This window comes from Lepidochelys olivacea (assembly GCF_965140295.1).
Source record: "Lepidochelys olivacea isolate rLepOli2 genome assembly, chromosome: 1".
NCBI classification, from domain to species: Eukaryota; Metazoa; Chordata; order Testudines; family Cheloniidae; genus Lepidochelys; species Lepidochelys olivacea.
This window is the reverse complement of record NC_140411.1, coordinates 45,101,025-45,125,390: the sequence shown is the minus strand read 5'-3', so window position 1 is coordinate 45,125,390 and position 24,366 is coordinate 45,101,025. Positions and strand designations below refer to the sequence as shown.

The 24,366-nt window shown below is 40.8% G+C and overlaps 1 protein-coding gene and 1 long non-coding RNA gene across 4 annotated transcripts in view; one reads left to right on the top strand and one right to left on the bottom strand.

Annotated features, from left to right (window-relative positions):
• LOC311532273 overlaps positions 1 to 22,537 on the bottom strand; it is a 64,729-nt gene extending 42,192 nt beyond the window's left edge. Inside the window, exons 1-2 of the long non-coding RNA XR_014714359.1 lie at positions 22,330 to 22,537; positions 18,822 to 18,914 (exon numbers count right to left, since the gene is read on the bottom strand). This is a non-coding gene — a long non-coding RNA (uncharacterized lncRNA). The remainder of the gene's footprint in view (positions 1 to 18,821; positions 18,915 to 22,329) is intronic.
• ATP8A2 (ATPase phospholipid transporting 8A2) overlaps positions 1 to 24,366 on the top strand; it is a 690,440-nt gene that overhangs the window by 470,070 nt on the left and 196,004 nt on the right. The window lies entirely within an intron of this gene.

Sequence of the window (24,366 nt, the reverse complement as noted above, 5' to 3'; positions counted from 1 at the left end):
GCTTATCTAAAGTGATCACTCTCCTTACAATGTGTATGATAATCAAGTTGGGCCATTTCCAGCACAAATCCAGGTTTTCTCACTCTCCGCCCCCTCCTCCCCACAAACGCACTCTCCTGCTCATAATAGCCCATCCAAAGTGACCACTCTCTTTACAATGTGTATGATAATCAAGGATTATCCTGGATTTGTGCTGGAAATGGCCCAACTTGATTATCATACACATTGTAAGGAGAGTGATCACTTTAGATAAGCTATTACCAGCAGGAGAGTGGGGTGGGAGGAGGTATTGTTTCATGGTCTCTGTGTATATAATGTCTTCTGCAGTTTCCACAGTATGCATCCGATGAAGTGAGCTGTAGCTCACGAAAGCTTATGCTCAAATGAATTGGTTAGTCTCTAAGGTGCCACAAGTATTCCTTTTCTTTTTGCGAATACAGACTAACACGGCTGTTACTCTGAAACTGTTCATAGGGTTACAGCTCAGCTGGCTTTGCAGCTAAGTGTAAGAAAATAAATGGCACACAATGTAAATAAAGAATCAAGATTAACCATCTTGCTTTGTTCCTTTTTTTCTGGAATGACATTCTTTTGCTCCAGCAAACCCATTTTTAGCCATTTCCTCAATACATAATGGTACTAATATTTTACTTTGAAATTAATTTTCAAAGATTTGTATTGGCCAATGTTAAGTCTTGTACCAAACCTGGCTTTTTGTTGTTACCTTGTTACAGTGTGTTGAAGACTTTGTATTTGTCAGTGGTAATGGAAACATATCTCCTATCAGCTCTTGAATAACATTATCTTACTATACCATCCACTGTGTAAGGACAGTGGAGATTTCTCCATGATAAGAGGAGTGGGAAGCCTAATCTCTGGCACAACACAGTTAGTAAGTTTCTGTAGCTTTTGGTACATACCGTTACCACTTAAAACTGTAATGAAACACAAAGAGCAAGAATGATGCATCATACTCCTTTCTTAAAGAAAGATATGAAAAATGACATCAAAATAGTATTGGGTGGCATCGAGCAAGGCCTTACCTGTATGTATACAAGAGATAATTGCCCCAAGTGCCAGCCCTTATTGTAACCATGCTTAAACTTCACAGAACAGCCCTTAAAAAGGCAGCCTAGAGCTGGCTAGTCGTGGGGTTCCTCAGCTTGTCGTTTGGCTCAGTGCACTTTACCATTCACAATAAAATGACCAGCCGTAGCTGATACATTAGGTGGCCTCCAGTCACCTTCCAAATTCTTCTTCACTCAACCATTCTTAGAGCCAAATTCTACTTGCAATTACACCATTTATTTCTGGAGTAACTCCCTTGAAGTGGGTGGTGTAACTGAAAACAGAATTTGGCCCTTTGTGGTCGTTCATTTCCCTTGCCTCAGAAGAGTGTTAGTAACTTAGCCAAGCATTATTTTCACAGTAGTCTTCACAGCAATGAGCGATAAAATAACTCAGTTTACATTCAGGGAAATGGTATCACACATTACAACTGCAGTTCTAGAGCCTGAAACTCCATCCTGAAACAGTCACTTAGGCCCAGGCCTAACTAGGGAGCCAAAACCCCATTGCCTGTTGAGGACATCTGAAAATGATATTTAGGTCCCTAAATCAGTTAGCTGTTGCAGCAACGCCTGGATGCCTTTAAAAATGTGAGCCTAAGAGTCTGTGTGTAGAACATGCTTGGCAGGAATCTGTGCGATGATAGGCAACTTTTAGTGAGCTTGATTAAGTTTGGTGTGCTTTTTATCAAGTCTAATCGGCTCACATTGATATAGCCAATCAGGCTTCTGTCTAGTAGTTTATATTAGACAAAATGAGGCAGATTAAGATGCTGTTCAAAGATGACCATGACATCCCTGATGAGATGGGCAGGCCATGGTTTAGTTTCTGTGAACACAAGTGGCTGATCAGGCCAATTTGAGCTTTGAACTGTCTGTGGCACACTGAACAAGCAATGCTGTTATGGGTTGATTAACAGCAGTTGCTGGTGCTTCTGCTCTACCTCAGCAGTTCTCCTTTGCTCATAGACTGTAGCTCCAGTATGGATGAGGCTTTGCCAGGTAGAAGGATCAGGAGCAAGATCTTCCCCAAACTCTGGGACAATGTTGAAATGTCTCCAGGATAAGCTGAGGAAGTCCTTGAAACATTTCTTCTGGCCTCCCTGAGAGCGCTTTCCCTCCTTTAGCTCACCATAAAAGATCTTCTTTGGCAGTCGCTTATCTGACATTCTGGTGACATGACCTGCCCATTCTCTGATTTCAAATACCTGCCCATCTGAGAATCTCCGTATCTGGAACCTTGTCTAGCCATCTTATCCTCATCTTTTTCCTCAGACAGTCCATGTGAAAGTGATTCAGCTTCACAGCATAGCGTCTTACACCATCCAGGTTTTTCATTCATACATCAGAGTTGGCAACAGGATGGCTTTGTAGACCTTCAGTTTTGTTTGTTGACTAATGCCTCTGTGTTCCCACATATTTGCAAGTAGTCTTTTTACCAAGTCTAATTGGCTCACGTTGACTGATCGTAGCCAATCAGGCTTCTGTCTAGTTTATATAAGACAAAATGAGGCAGATTAAGATACCTATTAACTGACTGCAACTCCAGTTTTATTACAAACCGGTTATTGCTTTAACTTCAGTAACAGGGCTTATAGGTAATAACATATTGTAACCTTCAAACAAATAAAATGCCTTAAAAGACATTTTTGCTGTGCCAGCCTATAGTCTTAACATATAGAAAGCTCTTTTCTCTCAGCAACTGCTTCCTCTAGGGCTTCTCTAAATCTTGCACACACATATAGCAGCTCCTGAACAAGGAGAGAGTGACCCTGGAATGTACTCTTTGTTTAAATAATGAAACAGAAAATTCTGTAGTAGTCTCATGTAACTATAGTAGCTCATATGGATCTTTTGAAATAAATACACGTATGCCTCATATATGTATGTCCATTGTATATCCTGAATGCATGCTGCAGTCTTCCATTTGTGACTAGAGACTCTGTGAACTTAGTTATGTTTGTTTGCTTGAGTAAAACAATCTGTTTATTTACTAGCTAATGCCCTCAAACTGAAATTGCTATGAGGTGATAAATTCTAAAAACAAAAAAAAAAAACCCCAATTTTCAAAATTCTACCCATTTGTACCCCTGACAGACCAATCAGCTAGATATCAAGAGCCTTCAAAATAAATAACAAAATCATCCATACACATTAGCAGAAAAAAGTTACAAATCAAAAGGCTGTGCACAGTCAGGATGCTGTAATCATACCCCATTATTATGATCCAGGAATCACTTCCATACCCTGAGGCCTTCCTTGAGCTGAAATGGCAGAATTACAGAACGATGTGGCTTGTTAACCTTAGCAATGGTCCCCTGCCAACCATCTGCAAATGGCTGTCCAGGAGATACTGTGGGTAAATTTAAATGACCTAACAATGCCCGCAGCTGATATTGTGAAAGGTGTTCAGTAGTCAGTGCAATGCATACTAACAGGGATTCATACCCTGCTACTATAGGAACCAGGAGAGCATCATCTGGTCAAGTGTTGCTTCAGAGACTAGAGTCCACAATTAACAAAACTCTTAGTTTGCCATCTAATGCTAGTTTACCCATGTATTGGGAATTTATTTGTGTTCGTCTTCATTCTTACAACTAGCGATGGAGATCAGGAACAAGTCAACCTCTTTACTGGGGCCCTGTCTGTGAGAGCTGTGTTCCTGATCCATCAGTTTATGTTGAAAACGATAGCCAGTGCCATCACTGTGTCACTCACTGACATATCTGTGGCAGCCAAGATAAAGTTACTGAGAGGAGTAACTCTCTATAACTTGGAGGCATAAGTTATAAGCAAGTGCTGCTAATGCTACTGTCACCCTTGAAGAAGCCCAGCTGTTAATATGAGATGGCCACGAGCGGATTCCTTGACAGTTCTGTTTAATACTTCCTGCTGAAAGCATTGGAGACCTAGACTTTGTACTCAACCCAGGAATCTTCAGCATGTTGAAAATTGACAGCATTCTGCTCATGACAGGTGGCACAGCATAGGATGCTCAGGCTATGTCCACCATTCACGCCATGCAATACTGAAAGGATGACCACTCCGCTCCAAAATGCAGCCCCTGATATTTACTAGTCTGTTCTGTGTACATTACACAAATATAACTGCTTAGATGTGTCATGAGCATTGTATACATGCCTGGATAGTTACATTAGATCATTTTAATATATGGTTTATACCTCGAAGAAATAGAGAGATTCCTTTCAGGTGAGATAGGTCTGAGCCATGAAATTCAGACTCAGACACACTTTCTCCATGGTGAGGAATGTTTAGGTACTTAAGCCCAGATTTTTAAAGGTAACTAGAGACTTTACATGACTCCATTTTCGAGTTTTCAACTTGAGAGCCTTCAAGGGACTTGATTTTCAGAAAACACAGAGCATCCTCCCTCTGAAAATTGGGCCCCTATAAGGTGTCTTAAGTTGGTGATTCAAATTGAAGCATACAAAATTACTAGTCACTTTTGAAAATCTTGGCCCTAGTTCTGATTTGGCCCCACTGTAAAGATAGTACAAAGTCCAATGTTGCAATTCCCAATTTCCAGAGTGCTCAGAAATGTGCTTCTTTTTCAAGCCCATTTCTATTCTAGACATAAAATAAACAGCTGCAGAACAATTCTGGAAATGTTGCTGAACCATCTCTACTGGAAGGCAGTGCAAGCTCATGCTGGGAGAAAGTGTTTTTATTACTTTGTTTGTTTTGCACTAGCACCTGCAATGTGCTAGATACAGTTCACACACTGTAAGAGATGGTTAATGCCTTATAAAGCTTTCAGTCTCCAGAAAATGTAGAGCACTTTTCTGTTTCTACCTGATTTTTAAATATTTGCCTTTAAAGAAACTTTTCTTTAACAACAAAGAGTGCAAAACCTAATGTATTTGCATGTCAGAAGATCTTATCCTGCCGTATGTGCCCATGCAGAGCATTTAGCCAGTTCCTTTCCAATACCATTCAAAACTGACAGCTGGGGAATGCCTTCAGGATGACAGATTGTCAGTAGAGTGACACAGGATGTGTCGTGTGTGTATTTTTAGTTAGAATTGAGTCCCTTTTGAGCCCAGAGTTCTTAAGAAATGCAGGAAATGTGAGATGAAACTGACGTGATGGCTAAACCCTACGGGGATGCAGCATATTATCTCATTCTTCATAGTGGCAAACTCGTATTGCTTTACTTACTCTCAGAATCATGAGAACCTTTAGAAACTGCAGCAGGGCATTTTAGTAAAACTTGTGGTTTATGATCCATTAATTATCACTGTATAATAATTATGAGCTGTATAGGTAGCAGCAGCAGTGCACATCCATTCAAAATAATTCTCTACCCATCCTGCTCTTCTGCTAAAGTAAGGACCCCTTTGTGGGAATTTTTTAAAATTTTTATTAAACTCACTCATAGCAACCTGGCATGGAAGGGAATTTTGTTGCCATTTCAGTGTTTCACTGTTACCTTGTATGAATGGCTCCTGGATCTGTGCAGCACCCACTTTCTTCTCTCTGCCTGAGACATTTTAAGTTTTTGCTATAGTACTTATATCACAGCATGTAAGCACTAAGAGTAGATAAGTGTAATATCTAAGAACTTTCTATCCCTTTATTCCTTTTCAGACCTAATGGTTCTTTGGCTGTCCACACAGAATTATTGTAGTATTCCAGGACTAAATTCAAGTCCAAGCACTTTCTTTAAAACTCTGAGCTGTTGCTTGGAGCTGAAGGTAGTGTTGCTAATCACCATCTGACTATGGGAGCTATTTTAAAAGGGAAAGATTACTACTCCCTTTTTAAGAGAATGAGAAGAAACCTTTTAAACACCTTCCTTTAAAGATGAGAGCAAGCTAAAAATGTATTCTTAAACTTTTCTGTAGTTACTTCAATATGGGAACTGCTAAATAGGTCTTTAAATAAAGTCCGAACTAATTGTCTGTTGCGTGTGGCAGAAGTATATATATTTCCTTGTGTGTGTTATGTGCCCCATGCTCAAATTACAGAAGCTGTCACATTGCTTTCCTAAACAGCTTTTGTCTGTAAAGTATGTATACTTTACTATACATACTGAAGTTTTGATTCAGATGTGAATCACCTATACTCCTTGTAATCACATCTGGGTATTAAAATAGTTTACAGTAAGAGGTAGTCAGTCATAATGAGTATGATACGCTGATTTAACATTGTAATCCAGATAAACATGCACAATACTTTGGTAATCTGATTTGGAGAAACCTGTTCCAGCCATCTAGTACTGTTCTTCAGACGGTAAAATTGAACATGTATGCGCCCATTACTAAAATGTAAATGACTGTTTGTTATTTCAGTTCTGCTAATTTTAAAAAAATTATGGCATCACAAGAAGTTTGTTGAATGCTCAAGGGCATTTGGACATATAACTGACTGGATTGAAAACCACTGAAGTTCCTTCAGCCATTTTTCTATGGCAAACATGGCTATAGTTTGAAGTATAGTTATTTAGAGAAAAGACTGAGAGGAAAAAGCGGTTTTAACTCACTCCATGAAGAGCGTCAGTAAAACAAAAACAAATACAGTACTATATTTTCAAAGTGGCACCCACAGATATAGCTGCATGACTCCCATTAAAGTCAATTGGAGTCATGCAGCTGAAACCCCATGCAATGTTTTGAAAATTCAGGAAACAGAAATGGTATTAAACCAGACATCTGGTCCTCTGTTCAGTTTTCCGGTGATAACCTATGATGCATGTAGTTAATACAATAATATAATTAACTGATTTAGAAAACTGTATCTCTTTGCAAAGTTAATAGTAATACTTAGCACTTTATAGAAGTTTCATTAATAGATCTCAAAATACTTTATAAAGGTGAGTGTGACGGGGTTCAACTCACTACTGCGGCGCCTTCTGAGGGCTGTGATGGGAATTAGCTCTGAATGCCAATGCCCTTTTCTGGTGATATCTCACCACCATCACTTCTGCCCCAGGGACCCATGTCATTCCCAGGACTGCAGCATCCTCTTCATGACACAGCCCTCCAGTTATGCCACACTCCATGTTCCCCCCCTCTGGGGGACAGTATCACAGTCCCTCAGTTCAGCCACTTCCTCAGTGGCAAGTAGGGGCAGGGGGGACCCAGGCCCACCCACTACTCCAGGTCCCAGCCCAGGGACCCTGTAGATGGCTGCCACTTGCTTCGCCCCCTCTGACTCCTCTGTAGATCTCCCTGGCCACTTCCCTGCGGCCCCAGCACCCTCTTTGCCCTTGCCTCACGACCTTAACCTGCAACTCCCTGCAGCTTGCCAGGAGCTGCCTTTAGCTCCCTGGGTCTCTGCCTGCAATACTGCTATGTCCAGGGTCCTTACTGCCCTCCGTCTACAAGGCAGCCAGTGCTCCTACCTCCTCAAGCTCCAGGGAGTGACTGAAGCTGCTCTGTACTGCAGCTCTTCTTATGTGGGCCTGCCCAGCCCTGATTGGCTGCTCCTATAAGCCCTTCTGTGATTGGCTGCCTCCTGCACAGCCTCCCTAGGGCTCTGTTAACCCGTGAGAGCCCAGTGTGGGGCAGGCGCCCCATCACAGTGAGTTAAGAATGATTATCTCCCATTTTACATATGGAAAAATGGAGATACAGAGAAGTTAGGTGACTTGCTCGAAGTCCCATAATAATTCAGTAGAAGCCATTAGTGAGTCCTGGGCCTTGTCATGAAAAGAAGAATTTCTTGCTCCAGTTTGGCAATTGCTTTTTGTGGCTTCTTGGAATGTTGGGATGTAGCTGGCTTGACTGTAGTATTTGTGGTTCTGACAAGCTGATTGCAAGGCATACAGCAATCTAAATAAGGAATTTTTCTGTAATGGCCACTGGCAGGAAGGTATGACAAGAACATTGTCAGTCACACAGAAATAGCTTGCAGCAAGCTCTCTTCTGGTTGACATACTTCTGGTTTTAAATGACCCAAGACATTAGTAATTTTACAGAGTCCAGCTTTGCTCAAAGATATACAATTAATCTTTGTAAAACAGTGAAATTATTTGTAGCTGCTCTTCATTTAGCACTCAGTGCAGAAGCCATCATGCTACAGTGGAAACGTAAAAAATTTTTTTTTAAATTTTGCGTTAAAATGTCTGAATGGTCACAGTGAGATAAAGGAAACTTGTTTGTAGGCTTCATGTTCTATGTTCAAAGAACAACTGACCTTCTCTTTAATATGCAGATTAAAATTACAACTAATAAAATTCCATTTTTCATGTTCTTCCAATAATTTTGGGGCAAACATAATATAGTGTTTTTGGCATGACAGTTTGTTCTCAATTTGACCTACTCAAACTATATAGATTTGCCCATGAGACTACTCACTAGCTGATATAAGGTTTAATAAAATTAAGATATGTAGTGAAAAATGAGCTTCCTGAATGAAATTCATTTGTCTCTCTTATTTTCCATGCAGTTAGTCTGTTCTAAAGATACTTAGCATAGGGTAAACAAAAGATAGATAGATTAGATTAGATAGGGAGGTGTCCTGTTTTACAAAAAAGGTCACCCAAGAGTAGTTTTGGAAACACCTCAGTTTCTTTAGGTGTCAACATCCATTGCAATTTACTAATAACACAAAGGACTGAAAATTTTACAGAATGTAATAAGGTTCCTATATATTTTTAAGCATTAGACTACGTCTTACGTATCCAAGTCTGGAAACATGTAAAATGTTTGCACGTTTGTTCCTATGGACAGGATTATTTTAAATGTAGCTTTAAAAGATGCATGCTGTTTGCACGGACAAGATGCAAAATATTTTGACCACAATGGAGAGCTGAACATAAATATACAAATACCTTTGCTATCAATGAAACAATTCCAATACAGCTACTATAACTTTCATTCTAGAAAATATTTCTTAAATTGTCAGAAGAGGGGTGATCTATATCATTCTTTCCTCCTATAAAAATGTTCAGTAGCCCTCAAATAGGACATTGTAGTATCTGAACAAAAGGAACTTGTGGAATTTTAGACCCTGTCATTAATAAGACAACTATGGTAGAGAATAGCTCCATGGGAATGAACTGAAGGATTTAAGAATTCAGCTCTCTAGGGTCAGTTTCTTGCACTGAACTTTCAGCCTACTGAAGTCCTGAGATTAGCTATACCATATATATGGCAACTCAAAGGCTAGAGGTCATGCTGTGCATGTTATTTACATCAGTGGCTGAAAGAAAAACATCTGACTGACAAGATGACTAATGCAAACAAGCACTTGACATCTTTTTTAAATTATCTGAGTAGTTAGTACAGTGACAGCAAAAGTGAATTGGAAAGTGCCTGTAGGGATTAGAAGAAATTTGGCTAGACTGGAGCAAAAAATGAGAGAGATTAAAAGTGTTAATTGTATTTGATAGTTTAATTTTCCACAAATGTTTGGATGGAAATTACAAAGGGTGAAATAACCCACATGTGAGTACTGGATTCAGTTTCATGGAAACCAAGTTGTATTTGTCCCCAAGGTATTATTGGAACCTCCATGTTCAGAGTAGTCTGTTGTTTGTATTGAGTGGCTGGAGCAGAGACTAGGGTAAACAGGATTTAAATGCTTTCTAATATTTTAAACTGAGTATATAATTAAAAATATACTCTAGTCTGAAATCCCCAAGCAGCAAAGCAAAGGCACCTTCTGACCTCTTTTTGCCTTCTGTATTGGTCCAGAACAAATGTGAACAGATGTTCACTTGCCTACCATATTGGGTGCTTGTCTACATGGGAAAGTTTCAGTGATTTAACTTAAGATAGAATTTTAAACCGATTTAGTGAAACTGGTTCAAAAGGCTCTGTGAACACTCTTTATTTTGGTTGAAAATAAGCCTGTTTAATAGTGAAATAATAGTCCATACAGCCTTTTCCACTGGCTTCACTAAATTAGTTTAAAATCCAGGATTTATGCTGCAGTATTAAAGGCATCATTTATCAGATAAAAAAATTAAACCAGTCCTATCTGGAAATTTAATGATTCCTTGGCACTATTTGAAATGATTGCAGAAAAGCCCCTATGTGTTGGCTAATTGTCCATCTTGCAGTAAAGAGGTCCTTTATTTACTTTTTTTTAAGTCCCAGTTGATCCTCCACATCTCATTTATAAGTCTTTTAAAATACCCCAGTTTTCTCTTTTTTTATATCCCCATCCATAAGGGTCAGTGAGTCATAGATGTCATAAGCGATAGATTTCAGAGTAGCAGCTGTGTTAGTCTGTATCCGCAAAAAGAAAAGGAGTACTTGTGGCACCTGAGAGACTAACAAATTTATTTGAGCATAAGCTTTCGTGAGCTACCGAAAGCTTATGCTCAAATAAATTTGTTAGTCTCTAAGGTGCCACAAGTACTCCTTTTCTTATAAGCGATAGAGAATATCTGTTAGTTAGCTTATTCAATCCATCCTCCCAACCTATGCAGTTTTATGTCCTAGCTTCAGTTGTCCCCAGGCTTCCATTGCTTCCCTTGAGAGATACTTCATAGCCTGAACGCTCCTGTCAGAGAAGTTTTCCTGACGTTTAGCCAAAATTTTCTTTTTTAACTCCACCTAATATCTCCTAGTTATATCTTTTGTACCACTCTATATAATGCTTCTCCCTCCTTGCTGTTGGTTCCTGTCAGATATTTGTAGGCTATCATATCATTAAGTTTAGAAGTGTGAGCAACCAGGGTGATGGCGTGGTGGGAGTCTACTATAGACCACTGGACCAGGGGGATGAGGTGGACGAGACTTTCTTCTGGCAACTAACAGAAGTTACTAGATCGCAGGCCCTGGTTCTCATGGGAGACTTCAATCACCCTGATATCTGCTGGGAGAGCAATTCAGTGATGCACAGACAATCCAAGAAGTTTTTGGAAAGTAGGGGACAATTTCCTGGTGCAAGTGCTGGAGGAACCAACTAGGGGCAGAGCTCTTCTTGACCTGCTGCTCACAAACCGGGAAGAATTAGTAGGAGAAGCAAAAGTGGATGAGAACCTGGGAGGCAGTGACCATGAGATGGTCGAGTTCAGGATCCTGACATAAGGAAGAAAGGAGAGCAGCAGAATACAGACCCTGGACTTTAGAAAAGCAGACTTTGACAACCTCAGGGAACTGATGGGCAGAATCCCCTGGGAGAATAACATGAGGGGGAAAGAAGTCCAGGAGAGCTGGCTGTATTTTAAAGAATCCTTATTGAGGTTACAGGGACAAACCATCCTGATGTGAAGAAAGAATAGTAAATATGGCAGGTGACCAGCTTGGCTTAACAGTGAAATCCTTGCTGATCTTAAACACAAAAAAGAAGCTTTCAAGAAGTGGAAGACTGGACAAATGACCAGGGAAGAGTATAAAAATATTGCTCGGGCATGCAGGAATGAAATCAGGAAGGCCAAATCACACCTGGAGTTGCAGCTAGCAAGAGATGTTAAGAGTAACAAGAAGGGTTTCTTCAGTTATGTTAGCAACAAGAAGAAAGTCAAGGAAAGTGTGGGCCCCTTACTGAATGAGGGAGGCAACTTAGTGACAGAGGATGTGGGAAAAGCTAATGTACTCCATGCTTTTTTTGCCTCTGTCTTCACAAACAAGGTCAGCTCCCAGACAACTGCACTGGGCAGCACAGCATGGGGAGGAGGTGACCAGCCCTCTGTGAAGAAAGAAGTGGTTCGGGACTATTTAGAAAAGCTGGATGAGCACAAGTCCATGGGGCTGGATGTGCTGCATCCAAGAGTGCTAAAGGAGTTGACGGATTGATTGCAGAGCCATTGGCCATTAGCTTTGAAAACTCATGGCGATTGGGGGAGGTCCCGGGTGACTGCAAAAAGGCTAATGTAGTGCCTATCTTTAAAAAAAGGAAGAAGGAGGATCCGGGGAACTACAGGCCAGGCAACCTCACCTCAGTCCCTGGAAAAATCATGGAGCAGGTCCTCAAGGAATCAATTCTGAAGCACTTAGAGGAGAGAAAAATGACTCAGGAACAGTCAGCATGGATTCACCAAGGGCAAGTCATGCCTGACTAATCTAATTGCCTTCTATGGTGAGATAACTGGCTCTGTGGATGAGGGAAAAGCAGTGGACGTGTTGTTCCTTGACTTTAGCAAAGCTTTTGACACTGTCTCCCACAGTATTCTTGCCAGCAAGTGAAAGAAGTATGGGCTGGATGAAAGGACTATAAGGTGGATAGAAAGCTGGCTAGATTGTCGGGGTCAACGGGTAGTCAATGGCTCCATGTTGGCAGCTGGTATCAAGTGGAGTGCCCCAAGAGTCAGTCCTGGGGCCGGTTTTGTTCATTAATGATCTGGAGGATTGTGTGGATTGCACCCTCAGCAAGTTTGCAGATGACACTAAACTGGGAGGAGTGGTAGATACGCTGGAGGGTAGGGATAGGATACAGAGGGACCTAGAAAAATTGGAGGATTGGGCCAAAAGAAATCGGATGAGGTTCAACAAGGACAAGTGCAGAGTCCTGCACTTAGGACGAAGAATCACATGCACCGCTACAGAGTAGGGACCGAATGGTTAGGCAGCAGTTCTGCAGAAAAGGACCTAGGGGTACAGTGGATGAGAAGCTGGATCTGAGTCAACAGCGTGCCATTGTTGCCAAGAAGGCCAATGGCATTTTGGGCTTTATAAGTAGGGGCATTGCCAGCAGATCGAGGGACATGATCGTTCCCCTCTATTCGACATTGGTGAGGCTTCATCTGGAGTACTGTGTCCAGTTTTGGGCCCCAAGAAGGATGTGGAAAAATTGGAAAACATCCAGCGGAGGGCAATAAAAATGATTAGGGGACTGGAACACATGAGTTATGAGGAGAGGCTGAGGGAACTGGGATTGTTTAATCTGCGGAAGAGAAGAATGAGGGGGTATTTGATAGCTGCTTTCAACTACCTGAAAGGGGGTTCCAAAGAGGATGGATCTAGACTGGTCTCTGGGGTAGCAGATGACAGAACGAGGAGTAATGGTGTCAAGTTGCAGTGGGGGAGGTTTAGGTTGGATATTAGGAAAAACTTTTTCACTAAGAGGGTGGTGAAACACTGGAATGCGTTACCTAGGGAGGTGGTGGAATCTCCTTCCTTCGAAGTTTTTAAGGTCAGGCTTGACAAAGCCCTGGCTGGGATGATTTAGTTGGGGATTGGTCCTGCTTTGAGCAGGGGGTTGAACTAGATGACCTCCTGAGGTCCCTTCCAACCATGATATTCTGTGATTCTATGATATGTAGTGCCACCTTGACTATCTCTTACATTTGTTGCACCATCAACGTTCTGATCCAAATTCAGCTAATGGAACTCCTTTTGCAATCCCATGCCACTGCTCGTTAATCATCCTAGAGGGGTCACTGCAATGGGATGTAAGGTAGTCCCTGAGCCTCTCCCTAGTGATTCATTAGGTTCTGTTTGTTCACAGCTTTCCTTACTTCTGCCAATCCAGGTAATGAAAGACTGGAATGAGGATTTGACCACAGAACAAACTAAACTCCAAAGTCCAAGGCTGTTCGTGCACGACCAGAGTATTTTTCTACACTGTGTAAAGGCTGGTTTAGTAAGAGCAATCCTACCTGAATTAGGAGTAGCATTTATGGTTCCTCTCTTGATTATGTAACTAGAATTTTGCTGGGCTTCTTCAACTACTTCTTCAGCTACCACTGCTGTAGGACACAGTAGTTTAGTTCCATCTGATGTATTCTCATGCCTCTTTTTTAAACCCTGTGATAGTCCTAGCCTTCACAACCTCCTCAAGCAAGGAGTTCCACAGGTTGACTGTGTGCTGTGTGAATAAAAGGAAGTTCTTCTTCACACAGTGCATAGTCAACCTGTGGAACTCCTTGCCTGAGGAGGTTGTGAAAGCTAGGACTATAACAGGGTTTAAAAGAGAACTAGATAATTTCATGGACGTTAAGTCCATTAATGGCTATTAGCCAGGATTGGTAAGGACTGGTGTCCCTAGTCTCTGTTTGTCAGAGGGTGGAGACGGATGGCAGGAGAGAGATCACTTGATCATTACCTGTTAGGTTCACTCCTCTGGGGCACCTGGCATTGGCCACTGTTGGCAGACAGGATACTGGGTTGGATGGACCTTTGGTCTGACCCAGTATGGCCTTTCTTATGTTCTTAGTTCCTTTCTCTCTTGGATGGTTGTTTTTTCACTTACTCAAATTCAGCAATCAGGGGGTAGCCGTGTTAGTCTGTATCCACAAAAACAACGAGGAGACAAACACCTACAAGATCTTTATCAAGCATTCTTAAAACAACAATACCCACCTGGGGAAGTGAGGAAACAGATTGACAGAGTGAAACAGGTACCCAGAAGTCACCTACTACAGGACAGGCCCAACAAGAAAAGTAACAGAACACCACTGGCCATCACGTACAGCCCCCAGCTAAAACCTCTCCAGCACATCATGAACGACCTACAACCTATCCTGGAAAACGATCGCTCACTCTCACAGACCTTGGGAGGCAGGCCAGTCCTTGCTTACAGACAGCCCCCCAACCTGAAGCAAATACTCACCAGGAACTACACACCATACCACAGAAACACTAACCCAAGAACCAATCCCTGTAACAAGCCTCATTGCCTCCTCTATCCCCATATCTACTCTGGCGACACCATCAGAGGACCCAACCACATGAGCCACACCATGAGGGACTCATTCACCTGCGCATCTACTAAATGTGATATATGCCATCGTATGCCTGCAGTGCCTCTCTGCCATGTACATTGACCAAACCGGACAGTCTCTACTTAAAAGAATAAATGGACACAAATCAGACATCAGGAATGGTAACATGCAAAAGCAAGTAGGAGAACACTTCAATCTCCTTGGACATTCTATAACTGATTTAAAAGTAGCCATACTTGAACAAAAAACTTCAAAAACAGACTTCAAAGAGAAACTGCAGAACTAAAATTCATTTGCAAATTTAACACCTTTAATTTGGGCTTGAATAGGGACTGGGAGTGGCTGGCTCACTACAAAATCAACTTTCCCTCTCTTGGTATTGACACCGTCTCATCAATTATTGGGAGTGGACCACATCCACCCTGATTAAATTGGCCCTGTCAACACTGGTTCTCCACTTGTAAGGTAACTCCCTTCTCTTCATGTGTCAGTATAATAATGCCTACATCTGTAATTTTCACTCCATGCATCTGAAGAAGTGGGTTTTTTACCCACGAAAGCTTATGCCCAAATAAATCTGTTAGTCTTTAACGTGCCACTAGAGTCCTTGTTGTTTTTCCAGATTCAGCTGGTAGACTTAACTTTCTTTCTCCTCCTTGTGTTTTCCCAAGTGTCTGGCTAAGTTGCTTCTGTTCCTGCTAAATGGTACATTGCCCCTCTGTTTGTTAGTAAAGGCCTTGGGTTTTTGTTGTTGTAGTTTTTTTGGCTCTAACATTAAATTATTTCCCTGAACTGTTTTGGGTCAACAAAATTTTAGTCTTTAGAAAAGTTGGGGCTACGCTATTCCTACAGGACACATTCCTGTAGTGCTGACCAGCCTCAGAGGGAATGTTTCTGGATGAGACTCAGGTGGAACCATGGCCTCACTCTTCTGGTCTGCTGTGGGGAGCACTTGTTACACCTCTTTAAAAGTGTAGCAAGAGGCATCTATAACTTCCCTCTTCCTGGCACCCACAACAGGCTTTCACAATAGAACGCCTCCAAGCACATGTTCTCCAGCAGTGCACCCCTTCCCTATTACAAACATGGCTCAGTCACAGGAAGGGCAGAATTGGGTCCATAATATCTGTCTGAGTTACTGCTGTTGCTCTTCCTCCTAGAGAAGTGATATTCTGAGTGTGTATTCACAGGTTTCAGAAGCAATCTGTAAGTGAATTGATTTCCTGGACTGCAACACCTTTTCTGATTCTATCACAGGAATAGCATAGTCTGGAGTCTTTCCCTGGACTTGAGGTTCACCCATGTTTTGGATTCTGCCTCCTCTGTGTCTTGCTTTGTGTGAACTTTTCTTTGTCTTTTGTTCAATGCTGGTCTCAAGGCATCTCAGCATTGCATGGCTATCTATGGTTTGACTTCTGACTGGTAGCCTGTACTTTCTTCATTTCAAGGCAGCACATCTCTATGTGTATGAAGCACTGTGCAAGCCTATGACATTATATAAATGATTGCCTTGTAGCACTATTATTTATTAGCATTGATCAACAAAAACCAGATCAATCCAGTCTGCACAAAGAGGAATGCAGCCAAAAGTCAGTTACCTCACCAGTCTGCTAGCAAATAATGTACAGAGATGGAATCCATTTTTGTAAACCCTATAATTTACATTGTTTTTTCAGACTTGAGGTAGGGCCTTTCATCTGCTATCGTTTTCTTATTCATTGTTGTAATACATTTTGTGATACCTTGAGTATGAAAGATGCTATGTAAAAGCATGTTCTGTTTTGTTCAGCACTTCAGCTTCAGTCAAGACAATAATGCAGTTATCTTGGAAGTTGCCACCGTTTCCCATTCAAAATGGGTTGTTATTTTTTAGTAGTCATTATTTTCTTGATGTAAATTCTAATCTCATCTGGATTTCCACATTCTAAAATATATGGGGTGTCTTGATTGTATGGTGCAGCTGTCACTGTCATGTAAGGATGTGGGAGGTGCCTGCAGAGACCAAAAGTCGTCTGCCATTTTGGAAGGTGGGGCTCTGGCCTGCTGGTGGGAGTGCAGACAGTGCTGGCTGCAGTTTACTCCAAGCACACGTTGCTGTGTTATGTCACATATACAAAATGTAAGTGTGAAATACAACCTCTTGATGCCTTAATTAGAACAACACAAGGATGTAACTATAGAGTATAAGCTAAGTTAAAAGGTGATGTGTAAGGTGGTGCAGTTAATTGCTTTTGCTTAATACACTCCTTTCTTCTGGTTGCTGAGTTAGACGAGGTGAACCAAGTTCAGAAGTGATGTACAAATGAGTAAAGGCTGTAAATCCTTAGGTTGTAAACTCTTAGATTATGCATTTTATGGTGCAGAGTTTGTGTTGTCATCCTGAACCTGATTGGGATCTCAGGATCCTACTGTAATATAAATATTTAAATAATAAATTTCACATTGGTATGATGATTTGAGAATTTAGAGCTGAATCTCTTCCTCCCCCCAATCAAGCCCCTCCTCCCACATAAACCTGCATAACTCTGGTCGAAACTAGTGGGCAATGTTTGTGCATCTCTGAGGGCATAATTAATCCCCAAGTGTATATAAGTAAAAAGGAGTCTAAATTGGTGTGAAATACTCATTGAAGGGGTGGGGTGGGGTAAAAGAAGGTGAAAGTTAAACCAACTAAAATATCACTGGACTGATTTAGGGCCAAATTCAGATGTCAGTCTATAAGTAATAAATCTTGCTAGTAAGCATAAACATCGTACAAAGAAAAAATTTCTTATATTACTGCTTTGTTTAAAGATATGACTGAGGTTGGCTTAGATCCGACCTCCAAAATCCAGAGTGCCAATACTGGCTTTCAAGGAGTATCTTCAGCCTCAATAATGCAGTGTATGTCAGTTTGTAGACATCATTTATATTGTGTATAAATACACAATTTTAATTAGACAAGGCAGGTGAGGTAATACTTTTTATTGGAACAATCTCTGTTGGTGAGACAGCAACAAGATTTCAAGCCACAGAGAGCTCTTCTTCATTAAGAGCTCTGTGTGGCTCGAAAGCTTCTCTGTCACACCAACAGATGTTGGTTCAATGAAAGATATTACCTCACCCACCTTGTCTCTCTAATATCGTGACACTAATAAGGCTGCAAATACATTGCATACAATTTTAATTAGATCAGTTTTCTTAACAAATTGGACATTTTAATTTAAGAAAGCCTGAGTACAATCAATTACAGCAAAATATCAAATTGCACTTCAAAATAATGTCAGACATTATTTATTCATGTTACAATGGTTATATTTACATTATTAATTATGAATTTGAGTATTCATCTGGAAATAAAGTTTGATTGTAAAGGTATGTAATTGTAATTTAGCTGTAATTATTTTATTTTAAATTAAAATGGCTTTTGATTTTAAATTCAGGAGGGGCTTACTGAGTCCTTACAAGTGCATTATTAATTGCCTAGTACTTATAGAAGTTATAACAGTGTGGGTAACATCACCAAAGGGAAATGTGCATCTTTTTTTTTCTGGATAAACATATTAATAATTAGTGTTATTGGGGTAGATACTATGATTCTTTCCACTCAGACTGGACATTTTCTAAGAGATCAAAGTATGCTTACATGTCAGTAGCACATAAGGTTTTGTAATTGGATTCCAAAGTAGGCAGAACTACAGAGTGCTGGTAAAATAGTGCAGATGTAGAAACATTGTGTAAATCTGATTTTCACTCTCTTTGAATTGAAGCATCAATGAAAACTAATTTATTGTGATTATTTCTAGTAATAGTTAAGTGGCAGAACTCACCTGCACACTCCAGCTGGAAACATGATGATAATGTAACATGAATATCCGACTATTCCCTAACACTAAAATAAAAAAGGATATGGTATTTCTTTCACCAATAAGGGCTAAAATTTGTGGGAACATTTTTGGGATAGATAATGCTTTTAAGGTACAGCCTTGCATTGGGGGTGCCATAGGAGCACACTACACTATACAGGGCACTTTTTTAGAGAAGCAGAGTGTTTCATAGAGCTCCCCCATGTTCAAGGTGAATACAATCTCCAGTACCTTTAAAGAGGCGTAGCATGTTTCCCATATCCTCCTGGCTCTCCAGCATGGCCAGTCAGCTCAGCTGGCTAGCAGGTAGGAAAAGTGAGCTACAGTTACCTACCCATCCTTGCCTCCTTAGGGGGGACTGTTCTTTCCGTGGAGGCCATCTCTGAATCAGCTCTGATCTTCCTTGGCCGCAGGGGTGCAATTCTGGGGAAATTCATACACAAAGGCAGAGGATAGGTGTAAAGCTGCTTATTCGAATCTAGCCCTTTGTGCATGTTACAATCTGTATGTAAAACACTATCCAGTACATAAATTCACCAGTGTGCACAAGTCCTATATGAGTTTACTTGTTTAATATAGCTCTGGGTGTTAAATAGTTACACATCCATCTATCTAGTTCTAGGTGCATGTGCCAAAATTAAAAATCAAATCAAAAGTAGGCATCTCTTGGCTGACTTTTGCTTTATAGTTTTGTTTACATCATGTGGTATCACCTAAAAAACCCAACATTAAACGCATCTTTATTCTCAGTTACAGTAATTACTGAGACTTGAGATTAGATGTAATACCATTCTTTGTATAGCGCAGTGGTTCTCAAACTTTTGTACTGGTGACCCCTTTCACACAGCAAGCATCTGAGTGCAACTCCCCTAATAAATTAAAAATACTTTTTAATATATATTTAACACCATTATAAATACTGGAGGCAAAGTGGGGTTTGGGGTGGAGGTTGACAGCTCGCAACCTCCCATGTAGTAACTTTTGGACCCCCTGAGGGGTCCCCAGTTTGAGAACCCCTGGAATAGTCCATTCCTTGTAAATATACTGAGATGCCATCTCAGATTTTCATGATGAATAATCACTCAGTCTAATGTATTCCTACAGAACCTGGTGAAAAGCTATGGAAACCAGAGGGCATATTCCTGACCTAAGATCTAAGGCAATTTGCTGGTCATTTACTGTGAGGAATTTCTCCCTCTGGAGAGAGTGACAGATTCTGCACACAGCAGATATGCAGAAGCTGTTGCATACATAAACTAAATATAGTAAAAACTTACCTGAAATATGCCATGAGACTAAGACAATTGGCTATAGGAAATTAATGTTATGTCATTTTGCAATTAGTTAATAATTAGCCTGGACTTTTTGATGGAATTTATTCATTTTGTAGTTTCAAACAGCACCTATCCTATTTTCTTTGCTTAGAGCGTACTATCCTGAATATTCTGCTCCCAAAGCCACATATCAAAACCTGGCAGATTTGCTCCAAGAATTCAGGAAGCGTGTAAAGGTGTTTATCGAGTATCTGAACTTCTAGCTTTCTTCTTTTATTTGTCTGAGGCATTTTGTCGAATTTCTGTTGTTGTTTTTTTAACTCAATTCCTTTGGAAAACACCACACACATAAAAAGGAATGTGCAGGCCACTAAGAATTTCCTTTTACATGTTGCAGCAAAAGAAAGCTAATCATTTTCCAAAAACAAGTCCAAACAGATAATTTTTTATAGTGAAAAGTACATTAATAAATATTTTCCCAGTGAAATGACTACGTGGGCTTTCAGGGCACTGTGTATGTTGGCAAAAGATTTGTTTGGGTTCTATCCTTTTAGGTTTTGCCAGTGTATATAGAAATACACATAAATGTATTTTACCAGCATTGCATTGGAATATTTTTCAGGGGAGGAGTGGTGGGGAGCGCAGAAGAGAGGAGCATTTCATTAATGAGCTTTGGTGGTGGTAGGGAGGAAATTGCCAGTTCTTAAACAACTTTTATAAAAGAGAGACTTGCCTATATTGTACTACATTCCCACTACCAAGAAAATTGTTGTACTGTATTCATAAACAAAATTACAGTACATAGATAAGACTTCCTAGTGATCCTTTAAATCAGACTGTGTATCCTTGTGGTTTCAAACCAGACTGTTCAGTTTCAGTGTTGTGATGTTAATAAAGCTGTGGGTAATGAGAATTATAGGCTGTTCTTGAGATTACCACTGTAAGGGTTTATTATTGTCAAGTGTGACAGAAGAGCCTAGCTGTGGTTCACTTTAGTGGTTTGGCTTATCTGTTACTAATTTTGCTATTTTCACTGGTTCCAAGCTGTCAAAAAACTTTATATAAACTTTCTGTAAAAGCTCCTAAATCCAAGGTCTTACACAAATTGAATTTTACTTTATTTAAAAAAAAAAAAACAAAAAAAAACCCTGAGACTTTCAAGGGGGAACTGGCAGTTCACTTTGGAATCCTGAGGGGACAGCTGTTCCAGAACTAAAATGACCTTGCTACAGAGCTGCTCCTATAGACTTAATTCAGCAGCGCTACTGAAGGATTCCTTTATGTGATGACAAGAGAAAAGTGAATGCTGTGAACTTGGGTTTATAATAGTAACATGAGGGACTTCTGCAAATAAAGCTAGGGAGAGAAATGGTTGAAGATGTTCTGTTTAGATGAAATGGGTGGCTGGATTGCAGCAGTCAAGGACTCACTTGCCATCAGATTCCTTAGTGAGTTGTGGGAAATGATGCCAGTAACTTGCATCTATTTATAAAGTTAAAAACTAAATATCAGTCTCCATTAATATAATGTATTGCCTAGGTTTAAAGTTATGCAAAAAATACAATAGTTTATCATCTTCGTTGATTTTTTTGTCTGGGCGTATTAAATTAATATCAATCTTGTACTTATATATCACTTTTCATCCCAAAAGATCCCAAAGCATTTTAGGACATGTACAGATATATACAATTATATGCTTGCATACATATGAAAAGTAATTCTCTCACCACCTAATTTCAGCTAGAAGAGAGTGAAATTTTTCAGCTGAATAGTTTATTCACCAAAAAACGCAGTTTGGTCAACCTGAAACTATTTGTGAATTTGACACTGAGACTTTGACTACAAATATGAATGACTACATATTGCCACTATGAATGCCAATCAAGAGTTATTGGGCTAACGAAAGCATGTCAGAATGATTTGGTGGCTAGGGCCACTTAGACCTCCTTTCTATAGGAGACCCATGTTCAAGTTTCTGCTGTGACTATTTACTTATTTAGGCAGTGATAAAGCTTCCATGGGAAAATGAGAGCAGCCTTTATTAGAATAGCCTATAGCCCAGTGGCTAGGGTACGGTCCTGCCATGTAAGACTCCCAAGTTCAAATCCCTTTTCCACATCAGTGGCGGGGGATTGAAACCAGTTCTCCTGCATTCCAAGTGAGTACCCTACGCACTGGGCTGAAAATTGTAAGGGAGTCCAGTGCCTCCCAGAAAAATCTGTTTTCTGATCGATTTGTTCAACCTGAAACTGATTTCTGGATTCCGTTCCACTTGAACCAAGTTCTTTACATTATTTTCAGAACTGCTGGCAAACTAAAAAATCAATTATTGGCCCCTCTCTAATTGCAGCTACATCTACGCTGGCTGGCAGCCACCAACTGGCACACTTCCAAAAGTGCAGGAAAGGGAAAATTTTGCCCAAGGACACTGGACCAAATCCATCCTTTTACAAAACACATCTTAGGGTCTTTAACAGCCATTCAGAACACAAAGGACCTCGTTTTTTAACGTCTTATCTGGCATGTTACCACACATGCAGTAAACGCTGCAGAATTCCGCTTACCTGGTGCAGAAGGATGAAGGCCTGAATCAGCCCTCCTCTGGATTTGGACATGCAGAGTGTTTTTGTAGAAAAGTGGCTTTTTAAAATATTTGTATTTGTTTTGTCTTCCTCGTCCACTAAATGCTGCCTCTGATCACTAATAGCTCTTCTTGGAGTAGATGTAGCCATGTATTCCACTTCAGAGTGAGTGTGTGTGTGTGTGTGTGTGTGTGTGCCCAGCACTCCAGAGCTGGAGAATTTTACTGAGCAGTACCCATCGAGGGGCAGTGCTCGTGCTTTGCTGCCACAGCCCCTCCCCTGGCTATATTAGGCAGTGCCAGCCTGAGCCCCCTCAGTTCCTTCTCACAGCTCGTAGCTGGAATCAGAGCTCTGTGTGGTCTTAGACTCACATTCTCTCACTAGTTAAGCATTTTTTATAGACGTATATAGTTAGTAGTACCCTTAGTGCTAGTTAGATGAGTGTTAGTTGTATTTAGTTAAGTATTCCCCCGTGAGGCCCTAACTGGGGGTTAAACATTGTCCATTGGGTTGGGGGGTGATCCTTTCTCACATACACATTACACTGTGCTTACTGGCCCCTCTGGGTCTCATTCTAAACACAGAAAAGTCAATGCTGGTCCCCACTCAGAAAATAGAGTTCACTGGGGCCCTAATAGGCTCTGAATTTTAGAGAATTCCTGCGGGTCAACCATTTCCAGACAATTCGCCACCTTTGTTTCGGTCTGCAGTCTCAACCTTCCCTTACAGTTCGGATGTGTCTTTTCCAATGCTATGGTGGTGAGATTCTTCAAAGGAATCTTCATCTCCGTCTGCTAGGGTGGAAACCAGTTCCCTTGTGGACCTTAACACGGTCTTAGCAGCTCTCATGGGACCTCCATTCAAAACTCTGGCATCCTGCCCCTTTCCTTTCTTATGTAAAAAAACTGCATTCCTCATCATGCTGCAGCTACACCCAAAATTTGTGTCTAAAGTGGTCTCTGTTTCATTTAAGCTAGGTGGTATATTTGCTTGTGTTTTTACTAAGCTGCATTCATCGCCAGAAGAGCAGCATCTTCACACATTGGATGCCAGAAAATGTCTGGGCTTTTACATGGAGAGGACTAAACCCTGTCAGCTTCACCTCATCTCTTGGTATAGACTGTATGTAGGGACAGGCAGTCTCCTCACAGACGATCTCTAAGTGGATAACTCCCTGCATCCAGACTGCATATGAAATGGCTTCAGCTTCACCTACTCTACAGGTGTGAGCTCATTCTATGAGAGCACAAACAACATCAATCTTGTTGTTAAGTGACATCTCAGTGTTGGATGTTTGCAGGGCTCCCACATGGTCATCAATGCATACATTTACAAACCATGATGCCCTTACTGTGCCATCCAGAGCAAGATGCGAACTTTGGGAAGGTGGTCCTGCAGTCTTTGTTTAAATAGACTCCAAGGGGGTACTGCTTTTGTGAATCACTTAAGTGGAATACACAGCTGCATTTACCCGAAGAAGAAGAAGCGGTTACTTACTGTAACTGTTGTTCTTTGAGATGTAATGCAGACATGTATTCCATGACCCACCCTCTGTCCTCTCTGCATCAGAGTCCAATCTCTGGGAATTTGGTGTGAAGGAACTGAAGGGGATCAGGGCTTCACATAGTTAGAGAAAGGGCTATGGCCATAAGGCGCAAGTGCCACTCCTCTATGGGTAGTGCTAGACAAAATTATCCAGCTCCGGTCCGCTGGGCGCACACACACCTAAGTGGAATGCATGTCTGCATCACATCTCGAAGAACCACAGTCACAATAAGTAACTGTTTCTTAGTTAGAGGAACACAGATGTAGATCTGTATCAGATTTCCCATACTGTTACTTTCTTACTCCACTTAGCGGTGCAACAGCACATGATTCCTAATCTGATATCACCACGGAAAAACATTCTCTAGCAGTACATATCCCAAATATCATTGTTACTTTATCAGTGTTACAGCTACTGGACCAGATGTCTGACATCTGGACATAGAACAAAGAAGCAAAAATTGTGCTATTTTT